Source organism: Calidris pugnax, unplaced genomic scaffold, assembly GCF_001431845.1.
Source record: "Calidris pugnax isolate Ruff unplaced genomic scaffold, ASM143184v1 scaffold273, whole genome shotgun sequence".
Lineage (NCBI taxonomy): Eukaryota > Metazoa > Chordata > Aves > Charadriiformes > Scolopacidae > Calidris > Calidris pugnax.
This window is the reverse complement of record NW_015094508.1, coordinates 1,983,554-2,000,824: the sequence shown is the minus strand read 5'-3', so window position 1 is coordinate 2,000,824 and position 17,271 is coordinate 1,983,554. Positions and strand designations below refer to the sequence as shown.

The following is a 17,271-nucleotide window of genomic DNA, read 5'->3' as shown; positions in this document are numbered from 1 at the left end:
AAACATTTGACAGCTACGGAGGGATGGGATGGCAGCACAATTTATTTATACCTAGCATGGTTACACAAGAGAATTTTTTAGATTATTTTCAGGGAAAAGACGTTTCTCATCCAGGTTTTATTAAGTCCTTCCCTAAAGCTCTGGTATGAACATGCAAGGTGATCATTGTCTCCATTTGTAAAACTAGAGAAGTGGGCTTAATGGCGTACAAGGGAATCATATCAGGCAAGTATATCAATGTATTAGAAAACTTGAGATGATAGAAAACAAATTATGTCCTTGGAGCTATGTATTCACAGATAATAAGAAGTACCACAATAATTGTATAACCTCCTGTTCTGCAGTTCTATATAAAGCGTTACAGCAGTTTCCTGCAAAAATTCTTCATATTTCAAGACTTCAGCCACTGTCTGCAGGATGTTCAGTTGATAGCCACACATCCTGTGTGTTCAAATATAAAAAACCACCCTGACTTTCAAACTCCTACTACCATACCCAGCACAAGGTGGCCCCATGACACGGGGTCAAGATTGTTCAGGTATTTCTCGTGGATTAATTCTGTTTCAACAGATTTCACCTTTGCCGTTGTCCCCCACAGCCAGCATAAGCTCTGTATACCAGGTACTCTGTAATTCTGCTAAAGAGAGTGCCCACACCTGATCTGAATCAGTTTGAAACCACAGTAACTGTGCAACACTAAAGGCCAGGACTAGGACATGGTCTAAGCTTCAAGATGAACTAGTGACAACTCTGGAGTTGCTTTTCTTTGTCAGAGGACTGAAAAGTCAGAAATCCTTTGGGAGCTAAGAGCTTATCGTATACCTTACTGCTTTCCACACCAGATGGAAAGAGCTTCAGTTTTGCTTTTTACCCCAAACACATCACAGCATACATGCACACACAATCATCTGACTCCTACACATCCAAACCCAACCAAAACAAAAAACATTACACTGCACACCCATTTTTTCCCCTTAAGGAGAGAACAAACCACACCTAACAGGTATTCATAAGAACACCAAACATTAGAAAACGTTTTGATACAATGGGGATTTAAAAAAATATATGTAACCCTGTAAGCAAAATTTGAATCTGTATAAAATGGATTTATGTATCTCATATCAAAAAGTAATTGTTCTTCTAAACTGCCTCACAAATGGCAATCTAAATTAATTCCCAGGCAGAAAACTGAATTGGTGATTAGCATAACTGAGTGCTAAGTAGAAACAAAGAAAAGCAGAAATGGAAACAAACATGGTAGAACAGTTAAGTAGAGATACTGTATTTACAATGGGAGCACACTCACTGATAAAGTTGTCATTTTTACAGAAAGCTTTAACCTTGATAACATTTTACATTTAAACAAAGCTTGCTGTGCAACAGATATTTCTTAAATTTCCAAAGACATCGTTTCACCAATTTTTCATGGAAGGTTTACATACTTCACAGCATACCTTAGCTTGACAAGTTCTCCCCAGGCGGGTAGGACATGTGTTCCATCTTCTCTCCATTTCCATTTTAATATTGTTCAACACCTCCTCCCACACACCCCTCCAACACACACACCTCCTTCCAGCAGACAGCAGCCAGATTCACTTATCTGAAGAGGAATTTATGCTGGTCTGAAAAAACACCAGCCCCCTCATCTGCGAGGACATGCCTGGATAACTTATTGAGATATGCCTCAGATGTTGTGTCAAACACTTCAAAGTCAGTTAAAGATGCCTTCATAGCACCAGAAGGGTAGTTACATTCTTGCTGGGAAGGAGACATTATTTAAAAATAAATTTGAAGATTACATTTCCAGTGGTAAGGACACTACTTCCTCATCAGTACATGCTAAATTCTTGGACAGAAAGCCTTGAAGTAGTCAAAAGCAATATTCAACCTTGGTAGACTTCACTGGCATTAAGTTCTCATAATTGCTAAAGGAAATAGCTAAGGCTATGTCTGCATGGCACAAAGCACCATGTTAATCAACCCTGCAGAGACACTAATTAATCTGGGCAGGGCGCCACGGTAACATGACTGCTCTGCTGCCTCGGGAATCTCCCCATGCCGATGTATGGTGCCATTTGGTCACCACCATCCCACCGCCGCCCCCAGGCACTCCCTTTCACATGAAAGGAGAGTCTTACACCAAAGATAAATGCCCTATAGAAGGTGTTTCCTCTCAGAAGCTGTCATACAGCTCTTTTTTTATTCAAGCCTGTGACCTACAACAGACAATACCAGGCTGTACATTGCACCAGTTCTTAACAAACAGTCAAATAATCGCCCGGTACTACTGAGGATCCTAGGTTGCCAGGAGAAGGAACGTGAGAGGGTGTATCTATGGACAGTCTCCTCGGCCACAGCAGAGAAGGTCCAGGACAGCATCTCAGAGGAGTAATGATAATGGAGACTGTCTGCCGGTCACATGCAGCAGCTCACCCCACAACATTTCCATTTATCAGCTGGTCTCAAAGCAGAGCAAGGAGACACCCTGTAGTGCTAGTGTAAATGTTTGCGCATTAGTAGGTTCTAAATAGCAGTTAATTATGTGGTTGTTAGCACATTTTAAAAAGTTAAATTGTTGCCAAAGCAACTCTCCTTTCAACATTCTGGTGATAAAACATGCCTTGGGCTAAAGCCAGAACACCTTATCTGCTGTACCTGATGGCACCTCTTGGTACAGAGACCAGCTCTTCACGTACTGCAAATGGACTTTGAGCTTCTTGTGACTTGTTAAAACACATGCCATAAGGAATAACGTACGCAGCAGCAGCTTGAAGTTCCTGTGCGAACAGGAACTGATTTCTGAGCAGGAAGAGAACAAGAGGGAACATCTGACATACAGTACACCCTGGCAGCAGAACATAGCCTGCCCAGCAACACAGGATGGGAAGAAGCAGAAGGATCATTCACTGTGGCACAAACAAGTCAAAACTCAGGGAAAAGCATTTTACTGCCAAGCCGAACATACAGCTTCAGAGTCAGAACAGCCTCTCCTCCTCACCAACCCACATCTAAAAAAATGAGGCATTTCCAAGGCAATCCTGTTCCTATGGCCTCTCTCAAGAGCCCAGACCTTCTGCAGAGCAGGGCCCTATGAATTTATGCATGAGTTACCTTAGCAAGGGGACTCACGTTGCCGGTCAGTGGAGCACGCCAGCTCAGCGAGAACCTGGCGGGCAAGGCTGGCTTCTCACCTTTCCGTCCCTTTGCACAGGCAGAGGTCACACAGCAAGGAAGGGCAGCTTCACCTTGGCCCAGGGTTTGCACTACAGCCATCACAAACCGGTGGCTGGTTTCAACAAGAAGGCTGTTCCCTGTGGCAAAAGCACAGGGACGACTGCTAGCCTAGCATAAAGTGCACTGCATGGAGACAGGGAGAAACCACATGGAAAAAGGAGCATCAAAACCCTCCTTGAGCCTTTTGTGCTCTCATCAGAGTGGGCGAGTACTCAAATAAATCAGCATGGATGAATACAAATCCCACACCACCATAAAAAGCATAATCATTAATTTAAGAGAAATTAAATTGCATTTGACAAGTAGGTGTTAAAAGAAGCAGTTCTCACACTTAGACACAAAGTATGTCAGTTGATGCAAAATGGAAAGGTGTCATAGGAGACACATTTTCTAACTGTTCGCTTTCAAAAACAGTAAGACTTTGTCACAGGCATCTGGTACACGTTTAAGTTTGAGACTGACTAATAAAAGGCTGTCTCCTTCAAAACTGTTTTTTAAATTTCTTATTTTTTTTTAACCCAAGGCTGAGTGTGACTTGTAGACCATGAAAGTGATAATTTAGGTAAAACACTTCAGTCTCCAACCAACAAAAACTGGTCAAGATTGCGACAAAACAGTAAAACCCAACAAGCCATACAAACACCCGTGCTGAATCTTAACAACTTTACCTGTCAAGTCAGGTGAGATTGACTCATTCACTGTACCCTCAGAGGCCGGACACATGTCCCACTCCCTCCTCTGGTACCCTCTCTATACAAACTGTGGAGTTCACCATGGGCCTTCTGAATGGACATCTTTGCTTGGTAGGACAAAGAGCGCTGTGACACAACCACCACTGCAGTGGAGATCTTCAGGTGGCAGACAGCAATCTGAGCTTCAACCAGAAATAAGCAAACTTCTGAAAAGAAATGGCACAAATATCCACTATATCAACTGAAGCTGGTGCCATAGATGAAGCTTCACTGACAGTGCTAGAGCTCACCCAGTGCTTTCTTTTATCCCATCTGCAGGGAAATCACTGTTCACGGACTTCATCCCCCATATATGTCCAGAGTGTAGGAGGAAGTAAAGTTATTAGCGCACCCAACTTTTGTTTGTGGGCAATTTTTTTCCCTTCTTTTTCACATGTCCCCTTCTGCAGGCAGTTTAATTCTTTGTTCTCTGTCTACTAGACTAAGCTAATAAAACTTGGCCCAGAGTCAAAAACATAGTGTATTTCCTAGGGCTGTAAAGGAGGATGGGCTTTACAAGGCCAGTATAGTGGAGATATTTGATGTTAGGCAAGCAATGGAGGGAGAAAGGGGTGTCACAACTGAAATACTTACACGAAGTTACCTAAAACTGGTTCAAGAAAAAAGGAAAACTGAGAAGACCCTCAGCTACAAATCTTCTTCATTTAACTTTTCTCAATACATGAGTTATATCCTGTACTACTTATCCAGTTATATCCTTTGCTTGTTCACATTACCATATCATGAAGCACCTCTGACAAACAACACCACACATGATGAATCTCTGCTTGCTTCCTTAAGGAGAGCAGAGATTAGGAAAGGGCACCAAGGTCATTCTTTTGTCTTTCAATGAAAAGGAACTGGGAAGGTGGAGAATGAAACTGAAAGGGACCATAAAACATTATCTTGTTTGCCGGGTGCCTAGGTCAGACCTGTGGGACACAGGCATGGGGACACCGGCTGCTCCTGATGAGAGCCACCTGCTTACTCCTCTGGTTGGCAAGCAGAGGAAGGGAGTGAAAAGGGCCTGCCAGCTCTTAAACAGCAGAAGACACTTTACTAAGTAATCTTATCCATCAAAATTAAGTTAAAGATACAAACCTGATTGCCATTAACTCCCGCTGATCTGGTCTGGAACCCCACCAAGAACCTGTATCTGAGGGAATCCATATCCCTCATATATCCATTTCTGTATCTAGCCCTGGAGGCTGAAGCTTACCTTTGGGACAAGCCACATCCCAATACTTCAAGTTAGCAGGAAAAAAAGACAACAGAGCCCACATCCTCCTCTGGCACCATGGCAAACCTTGGACCAGGTCGCTTGGTGTTGCAGCTTGGGCTTTCCATACGTGTGCTGCCTATCTACCTTTGGGATTTTCAAACAGATCTTACCACCACCTCTCCAATGATATTCCAAAGCTTATATTCCCAAGGGCTGAGATTTTTAGAAGGGCTATGGTAGACTAGCCTCCAAAATCCAGCACTGTTTGGGAATAACCCTCAACACCCACCACACTCTCCTGTAATAGGTCTGAGAATTTTCTGGTACTGAACCAAGGTGAGAATAAGCCTGTGTCCTATTTTCAGCCTAAAGCTTTGAAAACACAATGAACCAATGAACCCCAAGCTGCACTGTGCTATCAGGTGGTATGCTCCTTGCTACAGCAGGCTACAACAAGAGGGATCCTCAAAAGTGTGAACATAGTCACATATCACTGAGGGCCACTGTCATTGCAATGCCCTTTCCCTTGTGCAAATGGAAAAAAAAAAAAAAAAAAAGAAATGTGACAGTTGTCTCATCAGATGTTCTGAATCAATGACTTAAACCAGAAAAGCTAGAAAAACAAAAAGTAATTCTGAACTTACCTCCTGTGAAGACAAGTAATCCAGAATAACCACTGTATGTCCTTACACCTTCAAAAGCACCATGTTCTAGACATACAGATTCATTTTGGACAAGGGGTGGAAGACAAACACATGCATTTCCAGGGATGCACTGACCAGGAAAATTAAGCAAACAAGTATGTGACATTCCACAGAAAGGACATATTATTCTCCAGGGTCCCACTAGCTCTTGAGAGAACAGTTTTTTCCCAGTTTCATTTCAAGCCCTATCATTTGAAGGCATTTGTCTGTATCCCTCAGAAACAAAGCAGGGGAGTAGCTGGTCCTAGCATGGACAAGAGAGACTAGCAAGGGGAGCACAAGAGTGAGACAAGCGGTGCTGGTCAGGCTGCTCTTCTCTGTTGAAACTGTTATCATGGCTAGCATATTCAGCAGTGGCACAGATTAGAAATGCCACAAAAGGTGGCATATGCAAACGGTAATATCCCTCTCCCTTCTGCCAAAGGCAATATTCCTGTCCCTTCTGCCAAAAGGTAAGCAGGGAGACCTCATTACAATAGTAGCACACTCTATATATAGAGAGAGAGAGACACATACAGAAAAAAATGCCAAACATAAACACTAAACACTGGGTCTTCAGGCTCCAACTCATAGACATTAAGGTTGTAACATAACAACCTGGTCTTTCAAACCATACTGGGGGAAAACACCCATGCGAACTGTGTGATCTACAACACCCATTTCCCTCCAGCAGCCAAAAGAAGAACAAGAAATTGCAAAAATCCCCTCTACCCACAGCGTCCACAAAACCTGAAGGTCACAGAGCGAGGTGACCTCAGCCAATTCTGGCTGAAAAGCTGCAGGCTGTCTCCTCTGCAGGCGCAGCCGGCGCGGGAGGGAGAGGACGGGGTGGAAGAGTGGATGGAGAGAGAAGCCAGCACAAGCTTTGCAAGGCTGCTTGGTGGTGTCAGTGCCAGGGCTCAGCATGCCACTGGGTACCCGGGGTCACTGCAGGTTAAAAAAAAAAATATATATATATATATTGCCAGCCCCACCGTGGCTTCTGCCCAGCTGGATTTTTATTCATGGGGGCTGGCCAGGCTGTTGCAGGAGTGTGCAAAACAGTTTGTCCACCAGAAAGAGATACCGACGGAGAGACTTCACACACACACACACACGTCCTCTGTAATGCTTCCCCGACATTAAGCACTGCCATTCAAAAAACAAATCACCACTTCAAGCCACAAGTACTCTCCCATTCCGATATATTTTAAATAGTCCATTAGGTTGTAACACCGATAACACAAACCAGATCAGATTTCACTACTTCATGAAAAAGCAAAAAAAACCAAAACAAACCAACCAACAACCAAACCAAACAACTAAACTTACAGGTCTGTTAGTCCACCGTTTCTCACTAGCACACGGTACATCATTGAACTGCAATGCCTGAAACAGTAACTTGACCTCTCTGGGAAGGTGGGCGGTATTATACAAGCTGAAACATTAGAAACATGCATAATTACGCTGGGTATTTGCCACACATTCTTTCATCCGTGAACAAATAAGAATGGAAAAGTCACACTGACACTCCAGGCTCAGATTATGTCCAAACCGTCAATTAACAAGATTTTTTCATGAGGCCCCGAGAGAACGAAATTTTTTAGGGCAGGAGAAATTTTCCTTGGACTTGAGCCGTGCGTGTGTTGCAAAGACACAATGACAATGCTGCCCACTCAAAGCCAAGACAGCAGTGGACTACACTGCTGTATTTTCATCTTTCTTGCCCACCACTGACAACTTAGTCACTTTATTCTCCTCCAACCCCAGGCACCCATTCATGCAGCACTGCCAGGGCCCCAGTCACATCCCCACACTAATCGTCCATCCCCTCCTGCATGGTGACACCTCTCACTCACCTGTGCAGTGCCTGCCTGCTCCTCAGCACAACCGCACACCTCCGTCAGACCAAGGACCTTTAGGAGAAGCAGTCCTTCCGCAGGAGTGGTTGGGATAAAAACGCTACTGGAAGGACAAATGGGGCAGGTGTATGAAGAGAAGGCACCACGGATGCTCCTAGCTGCATCGCAATCACAGCTGTGTATGCCTATGGAAACAGCCCCTTCACACAAGGCAAACAGAGCATCCTCTGTATGCAGCCTTCTCCTCCCTTCATGGAAAGCAGCATTCATCTCTTGAGTTTTGGGTGGTAGAACCAGAAGACAATGAAATACCACAAGCCAATATTCACAGCTGGAGCCTAGCAAAATACACCACGCTTTCAGAACTTTTAAGGCCTGAAGACAGCACAAAACATTTTTTTTTTCTTAACAAGGAGAAAACGCAGCTCCTAAAGACAGAAGAACTGTGTGCACATGCCTGACTACAGTCTTTTCCTGTTACATAATGTTCTCCTATCCCTAAAACTCAAGGCCTAGCCACACTCCTGACCAAGTGAGACACAGCAAAACCTATAGTTGCTGTGATCCTAGTTGGCCCTTACCTTATTTTGATATCAACATCCACACGTTGCTGTTCTGGGCAACTAACTTGCCTGACCCTTTCCACAAGGAAACACTTCCTGCGTTCTCGATTCAGCCCATTTCATTCATAGTGCTTGCCAGAAATAAATACCGTGTATTTCACATCTATTTCAGCTAACTCCCCGTGAACTAGGAACAATGCGTGCAACTGAAACACTGTTCCAGCAGAGACATGGTGAATTATTCTAGAGTAATCATGCTTTTTACTTCAATCAGCCCAGGTCCCTCTGTCTCTTCCCCTTTATTATATACTTCCACAATTTTTGAAGGTTGTAACAATGCATATGGTGAAGTACCTCTCGATATATGAAAGTCAAGATTTTGCAGTTTCCAGGATCGGGTTTCTCCTTTATGCAGAATAACCATATATGTCAGGGAACATGACCTGCCACAATGACCACATAGAAGAAAAGTAGAAACTTAGGATCAAAGTTTTTCCACATGCATCTGAAATATCAAGATATGAAAACTGGTCAGGGTCAAGTTAAGACAATATAAGCAGAAATTACTGGAGATTTCTTTAGTTAGTTTTAAACCTGCTTTTGCAAATAGTGGTTTTTCCAGAGGGTAAATGCTGCATTCTTTCTTACACACTTCTTAAAACTGCAGGCAGCTTTATTTAAGTTTCTCTCCCTCTCCCATATAAGCTAAAAATCAATTAAAAGATGTCAGAGCAACCCTTTTAATGCCTTACCTAAAGTATCCATTTAAAATGTCAGATATTTCTGATGAAAATGCTTTAAGTCAAGCAAAAGTAGTTTGTGGCTGAAAGAAAGGAAAACTGATGGGGATTTCACCACAGAAACTGCTACAGAGCAAAGATAGGAGTTTGCATCAAATCCTGATGGTAATAATTTAATTGACACTGTGTAAGAGCAGGAATTTCTCAAGTCTTCTCCAGTATCTGCTTGTCCACTAAATACGAGAAGGGAAAAGTCAACACTATAGTTTTAAGATTCCAATTTAGAAGTGGTTTGATTACAGCCTTCCCCAAGCCATTCTCCTGGGAAAGAGTTGCTAGAGCGCAGAGCTAATTAGAGCTTGTCAGTTAAGCCCCTTCTCCTGCTTTGTTCGGAAAACCTAGACAAATGGCTTATCCATGGACAGACCTGGGGGCCCTTCACAAATATTTTGTATTCCACTGCAAGCTTAGGCACATTACATAAACAGCTGGAGTACCCACTAAAAATGTGACACCTCCCCCTCTGCCCTGCAGTGAGTGTATTCATGACACTGTTTCATCGGCAGTGACAGAAAAAAAAAATAAATATTGTAGAGGGCTTTGATCCAAAAAAATGTTGTAGTCTACAGCTTGTCTATACATACGTGAGGATTTGGGGGGAAAAGAGAGGAGGGGAAACTTAGGTGCATAAACAAGTTTTCCAATTCTCCTTATCAGTGCCTAACTTCTGAGAGAAAGAAAGTGCATTGTAACATTAATAGTACAAGACTGTTTCCAGAGGGATTGGAGACAAGACTGCTCTGGGGGAAAATGCCAGCGGGATTCAGGTATGTTCACCTTTTCCCTGGAGGCACAGTCCAGTTTGGAAGTGCTTTGGTCATCCAGAACCTAAGGCAATGCCAAGTCACCCCGGCGTACTCTGACACCACGACAGACTGAGAGCATGGAGAAAACCACAGACACTGCATGAAACATGGGCATCTACAACAGCTTCTACAAAGTTGTGTTGAGCATGCCAGGGCCCATAATTAATAAACCTGTTGCTCACAACGCAGCAGATACTTTGATACCACATTTCCCAGCACAGCTGGATTGGAGCCAAGGAGCTACTTGCTGTGTGAGCCAAACTATAAGGAGGGAAAGGCCCACAGTTCTCTCGGATGATTTCCCCAGAATCCTAGAACAGCATCAGCACCTTCATCTTAGACTGCAAAGGTATCTGCAAAATTGCAACTATCAGGCCTAACCACTGGGCAATTTTGTTATGTATTTGCTTATTTTTTGAAGCTGTAGAGAAGCTGTACCGTACTGTATATTTCAGCAATGCAGATCAGTTACCCTAAAAACACTCCCACCACAAAACCAGGGAAATAAAGTCTTCCTCTTCACTGCTGCTCCACAGGAGAGTGCTGAAGGCTTCTGCTGGGACAAAGCCAGTAGCAGACAAACGGTGTGATAAACTATCATTCACATTTTATTCCAATGAGTAATAATTACGTGCCTTATAAATACACAAAATCCATGCATATGTTAAACATTAAAGAAACCGTCCTCAAGAGCTGGATGCTCTGAGATCACATTTCAAAGCAAAGTGGTATCATTCTGCTAATCTTTTGGGAAAACCAGCACAGATATTCTGCTTCAGTGTGATTAACGCAGGAATTCAAGCCTCTCCATTGTGACCTTCCACAGAAGCCTCAGGGGTCAAGAGAAGCAGCTTGTATATGTCATGGTACAATGCTAATATGTCTGTACCACCAACAAAAGCCTTCTGTAACAATAGGACCAACAAGTTTCGGGGGGAAAGGGGAGATATATATGTACACTCTAAGGCTGCCACAAAACATATTCTACACAACAACAAGTGAAACGTTTTACTTCTAGGGGTAGTTGCAGAAATTTCATTTTTGCTATGCAGCTGGAGAAAAGGGTTACATATTTACTTCCACACTTTATTCTCAACAAATACTCACACCCTGTCAAAACAGTAACAAATAAAAGACTGCTTGCTTAGAGCAACAGTTCATGGACAAAATGAGGCTGAGAGAAAAGCTACTTCTTGCTTCAACAGTGAAGTGCAACGCAGAGAGAGGAAGGGTTTGGGGGAAAGGCACTAGTTTGGTTTGTTGTTTTTTTTTTTTTCCCCTGAAACTGTATCACAGTGAATCCTTGGCAAAACCTGATGAGCACAAGCAAACAGCAAACTCCCCTGCTTGCTTCAGCAGGGGAGTTGGACTAAATGATCTCTATGGTCCCTTCCAACTCTAAAAAATTCAGTGAAATTCAGTGAAAGCCACAGCCTGCCATCACCATGGTGGTTCTTGCCCTTCATACCCAAGTGGCCATGCCCTCCTCCCCCAGCACTTCTGGGCAGAGTGAGGGTCCCCGAGAGGGGCTGCAGCTGGGGAAGGGAGCAAGTGGACAGGTGAGGAGATAACAGCAAGTCCCCTGCCCTGCAAAGGCCCGGGGAACAGCCATGGGAACAGCCGGTGAAAATTCAAAGTCAACCCCACTCAGCGTGCTTGGTATTAATAGCCGCGGGGCGGCCAGCATCAAGCCATGAAAAGAGATAATCAGATGAGGGTTTTTTTCTCCTCATTCTTACCCCTTGCAATCTGAGAAGAGCGAAAGAGGACACCAGCTAGCAAGGAGGCTGCTAATTAATTCCCCCTCACCCAGGCACTGCAAAGCTTCTAGCTGCAAAGTACCTCCTTATCTAGGAACAGGCACTTGGGTAACATTTTAAGAAAGAGGCTTGATGCGTTCTGAAAAATGCCATTAAAAGAGACACAATCATCTCACAAGATCAGTTTGTAACATTTTCCCCTATCAGCAGCAAGAAAAGATGAAAGAAAAGCAGCATCACTCTTGCTGATGCAAGATTATTTTAAACCTGGTTAATTTTCAGAGCACCAACTTACATTGCACAGTGATTTTGATGGGAGGCCAGCATGCCACAAGCATAGATGCTTTCAAGAGTCCTCACATCATCTCTTAGGTGAAAAAATTCCCCTGATATAAATGATCTCTGAATAAGTTGCCACAGAGTAGAAAAGTCTCGCTGTAAGGACAGGAGCAGAAATGCAGATTGCCAGTTTAAGACACAAGCAGCTAAAACACTTCAAGCTAAGGAAGCAGGACTCCGTTGTCCTAGGTGCTCAGTTAGCCTGGATAAAAGGCTATAAAAAGCTCACTGGAAATAGCACTAAGACAAGAGTGAGTCAGATAGAAGGAATAATGAAAAAAAACACCAATGGTCCCCACAAAGAGAGATTTCAGCACACTTCAACACTCAGGATCTCAAGCTTTCTGTGACCAGCAACAGTTTGTTTGCCTAGCAAGGCTGCTCTGTTAGAACTATCTCAACACAAACAAGAGAATTCCCAACAGCAAGAGTTAAACTCCTGGCTCTCAGCAGGCAGATACAGCCTTAAGTGAAATATCATCCGAAACACCTGCAGCTCAGCTGTAGCCTTTGGAGTGCCAAAGGGACATCACAATCACAAACTTTGAAGAACAAATCCACCTGCAAGCACAAAGACTCAATAATTAAAACAACTTTCATCCTTCTCACCCTATGACTGATGTCCCTCATCCTAGCTAGGACACAAAGCATGGAGTTATTTAAATTAGTATTTTGGTTTTTTGATGAGGCGCCAGACAAGCTGTAAACTTGTGCAACACCCCAAAGCAGCTCTAATGTCATCACCCTTTTCCAGTTCTGTTTAAATGCTCCCAGAACTATTTCTCTTCACTACCTGCTTCTAACACAGGGAAAAGTAGGAGGGAGCCCTGTCACACTGCCTGGGTCTAAGTGGACAACAGGCCAACTGGGCAAACACAGGCAATGGAAAGGATTTTTTTTTTTTACTGTGTTATCACCTCCTAAGCCCACAGAGTGCATGTTGAAAGCGCAGATGTGCAGCCTAGCCAGCTGTGTTTTCTCACATCAATTTTTCATCCCATTGTCGCCATCCTGAAACTGCTTTTCTTCCTACTCACCCAGCAACCTTAGCTACATTTTTTTTTTCCCCCTGAAAAAAAGGATTATAGTTTCTGGCCTTACCACAGCACACAGACTTCATTGAAATCTGAGAAGCAAGAATGTTTTACTTGCTTTGAATCTGAAGACACCTGCAGTTCAATCTCAGGTGTGCAATTCAGAGCCGACAGCAAAAGAATGGAAATGTCAGGGACCAGACACTTTCTTAAACATACCATTGCTCTGGGCAAACAGTGGGAATACTGTTTGTTTTGGGCTTTTTCCTTCTAAAGCAGAAATCATCCACTGTAGGATGCACCATTGTAGGTTAATCAGGTCCTGCTGTTCTCAAATGAAGTGACTGGCTTCAAGTCCTTCTTTGGACAGGTAGCCTGGGAGAGGTCGGCTGAGGACAAGCTGGATCAGGAATGCCGGTGGCCCGAACCCAGACTGGGTAAGTAGGAATTACGCAGCTATCCTCTAGGTGATTATTGAGCCTTTCACACCAATGCTATCAGATCTGACGAATGGAACAGAAAACAAAATAGGCACACATTTCCTACTAAACTCTGTTGTTCCTTCTCAAAAGCAATAAAATGCCCTTTTTAGAATGTAAATGTCAGGGCAAGTCCTTCCCTACTTGGAATAAGTACACTTGTGCACATTCCTTCCTTTTATAGTACATCTCTACTTGGCATCACAAGCTCTTGTGGGATGACTCAGTTTATTACTGATTAACAGCTCATTCCAAGTCTTTTCTGCACACCTCAATCCAACTCTGCTCATATCAGTCAGGCATCCTGACACCATCAGTTTCTTATGACTTCACCCTCAGGTGTACTAGACAAATACTAACTCAATAGCCAAGGGCTCACCATGTACCAGCCATCTTCTTACCCCCACCCCAGAACAAAAGCCCACCTGCTTACAACCATAAAGTCCTACAGCACAAGCCTTTCCCATCCCCGAAGGCTCTGCAGGCACCAAGGGCTGTGATCTTGCTGTCATCCCACATTTCCATGCATGAAGAGACTAAGATGCCAAGTGAAGAAGAGGTGTGCTGTCAAGGGAAGGCTCTGCCCACTCACGTACCTCCACATAACTGATAGATACCAGCAGATGACAGACAGCTGGACCACCATGCAGTATATCACCCATTTGCTTCTGGAGAGCAGGGCCAGGCCATCCTGCCCAGAAAGGGTGTGTATGTGTCTACAGGCAGGGGATTAACTTTAGAGTCAGTTGACAAACATAGGTGCTTCATATCAGAGGCCAGGGGAAAAACAGGCACCTCAGTGTACTTTATAAAGGAAAAAAAATAATATCATCTTTCCTATATGCTGAAGACAAGGTGTCAGTCCCTTCATAAATACTGGGACTACTGTTATCTTGAATAGTCATCCAGAGCCATGTCCTAATGTGGACAAAAGACAGCACCCCCAGCAAGCTCTGCTGTAACAGCAGCTGAAAGGTGATGTTGGCCAGCCATTACCTCGCTGCCTTCCACCCTGACCCCCACCACCACCCTTTCCCCAAGCCTCCAGCCCAAGTCTCAAAGGCAGGTGATGTCCAGACCTCAGCCAGGTTCATTCTCCCCCAGCACACAGCCTCTAAACTGAAGACCTACCTCCACCAGTGCCTGCAGCTCGGTCTTCTCCCACCAGCCTGGGGCATGCACACATCTGCCCCTACAGCAACACCCTACCTGCTTCCCCAGGGAAAGGGGGAATCCCAAACACAGGATCCCACCCATTCTCTCAATCTGCTCCCAAGGCATGGTATTTCCACTATAATATTTACAAACACACACAAGCTGTGTGCACTGCAAGGTCCTGCCCAGGGGTCCTACCCTGCCACATGTTTGCATTGCTCAGTGAATGCCCCTAACCCCTGCCCTTGGCAGAAGCCCCAAGAGCAGTGCAGGGCTGAAGTCACCATCTCCATGGCCTCACAAAGCCTCCAAAGGCCCAGGCAGTACCAAGCAACCTGCAGCTGTCTTTCAGAAAAGGGGACAGAACAGGAGGCAAAGAGACAGGAGGAGGCAAAGTCACTGCCAACTCTGGAAGCTTGTTTCCTGGTTTAAGAGTTGTATTGGGAGATGAACTAAAAGACCACCTCCTGTCCATATGCACGCAACTCCTGGCACACATGGTCTGATTTCCAAAGCAACCTCTGATCTCTAACAGTCCATTCAGGCTGCCCTATGAAATTAGTTGTGCCAGCCTCAAGCCAGAAATCACTCCTGTGTCAGGAGCGCCGGTAGTCCCTACTAACATCAGACAATATTTACATCCACATCAAACCCGCGGTCTGGCAAAAAAAAGTTAATTCACCCAAGAGCACTTTGATCCTCTGACAAATCATTTCCTCATTCAAGTTGAAACAAAACAAAGGACTTTGGACACCAACCAGCTGTCGCCCTGGTGTTGTGAGCTGGCACTAAATCCCACACAGCCGGGGAGGAAAGATTTAGGTGGTAGGAGGGGAGCAAATGGTCCATTTGCATTCACAGCATGCAAGAAATCCCTTCTGGAGAAGCAATTCCTTCTCTTGCTGCCTATCTGATGCAAGCTGACAGAACAGGGACCCACCAAAACTCACGGACAAGAAAGCAGCTGCAGTCGGCAGCGCTGAGGTACAGCAAAACCTGCTGGATGTGCTACAGCCAGGGGTTTGAGAGGAGGTGGCTTTTCTTTGCTTTGCTCTCCAAAGGATGCTTAGGCACTGACAGATCTCCAAATGCAATGACCCCTTTGCGACCTTTGGGGCTGAGCAGAGTGAGAGAGAGAAACAAAAAGTGAGCTTAACAAAGATCTGAGACAGCAGTTCAGAGAAGTGAAGGCCGAGCTGAGGTTTAATAGCCATCTCCTCTTGTCCCGCTTAAAATGAAGCATTCACACTCTTACTCTCAACCTAAAGAAAAAAAAAACAAGAAAACAAACCACAAAACACACACCCCCCAAAAAAAACTGATGGTAGCAGACTGCTTTCAACATCCTCCTTCAGGTATTCTCTCAGTACAGATATATTGATATTTTCCTGTGTTTCCACTAGCAAATATAGCACTTGGCAATTAAGAAGAAATGCACCTTGAGGGGAAGCAGATTAGAAGCATAACTTGCTACATAGTTCTGGTATGATGAACTCTTTATTAAAAAAACATTATTAATTCAAGGTGTTGAAAGAAACAGTCCACAGAACTAAGTAGTTTCTTCCAGTCTCCATCCTCATTTTAACTGATGTATTTTATTACCAGGCCTCGAAAAGCTGATTCTAAAATCTCACTGAACAAACAGGCCACAATACACGTGTCTAAAAGAAGTGGCTGACTACCCTTGAGATGCTCTTCATGTTTATTAACTTATTTTTACTACAGGCGGCGTAAAACTGAACCCCTGAAATTGTGTCAGACTTGTTACTTTTCTATTATTTCTCCTTAAAACAAGTTTTTGGTAGCCAGACAACCCTCAGATGTGCCGCTTGACCTGCTGTCTGCCCAGTTCCAACTGGATCAGCGTCTTCGAACGCCACAGCACACAAAAAGGCTGATAAAACTCATGCCCGCGCTTTGAACTGCCGGATCCACAGCTGACATTACTCAAAGTCTCTCAGGAGGCTCCCTTGTGATGCAAATAACATACAATCCCCAGACACACACACACAAAAAAAAAGAGTCATTAAACTGGAATTAAGAGTTATAAGTAACCAGCAACATGGAGAAAAAAAAAAAAAATCAGGGTTAAAAGGAAGAAAGATGTACAAAGAGGGAAGTAGGAAATGGGTGTTTACTATGACACCCCAGCAAACACCCCGGCAGACAAGGCTAATACCAGCAACAAGCCAGCTCTGCCTGGGACCTGGAGCCAAGGCCAGCCCAGCTCCACGGCTGCTGACCAAACAGGGAATGGAGCAAACCGGGCAACAGCTCACATGGTATTAGGTCAGGAGTTAAAACATCCCAGTGACCTGCAGCTTCCATCATGAACAGGACTGATGAATGCCAGAGCCACACAGAAGACAAATTCATCTACAGAAAAAAAACCCCATCCAGCCTCTGATGCTATTTCTGTCACTCCAGATAGCCAGCAAGATAAAAGTAAGAAGGGTCTCCTCCCTTCAGGCAGAAATTAAACCAGGACTTAACCAACTTCAGTCCCAATTGGGTGATCCGAGATGAATTATAAACCAGTCATGGAGCACAACAGCCTTCCCCCCCCCCCCCCCACACAACACCAAAAACAACAAAAAAGCACA

General features: G+C 44.2%; 1 protein-coding gene across 3 annotated transcripts in view; it reads right to left on the bottom strand.

The window, feature by feature from the left end:
* Positions 1 to 17,271, bottom strand: part of KANK1 (KN motif and ankyrin repeat domains 1) — a 132,066-nt gene that overhangs the window by 101,360 nt on the left and 13,435 nt on the right. Inside the window, exon 1 of one of the 3 annotated variants that reach the window (XM_014965045.1) lies at positions 7,203 to 7,235. The exons of 1 other annotated variant lie outside the window; for it this stretch is intronic. The gene's annotated coding sequence lies outside the window, so the exon portion shown is untranslated. Of the gene's footprint in view, positions 1 to 2,655; positions 2,800 to 7,202; positions 7,236 to 17,271 lie in introns of those variants that run through there. One more of the 3 variants, XM_014965046.1, reaches the window with a different exon arrangement.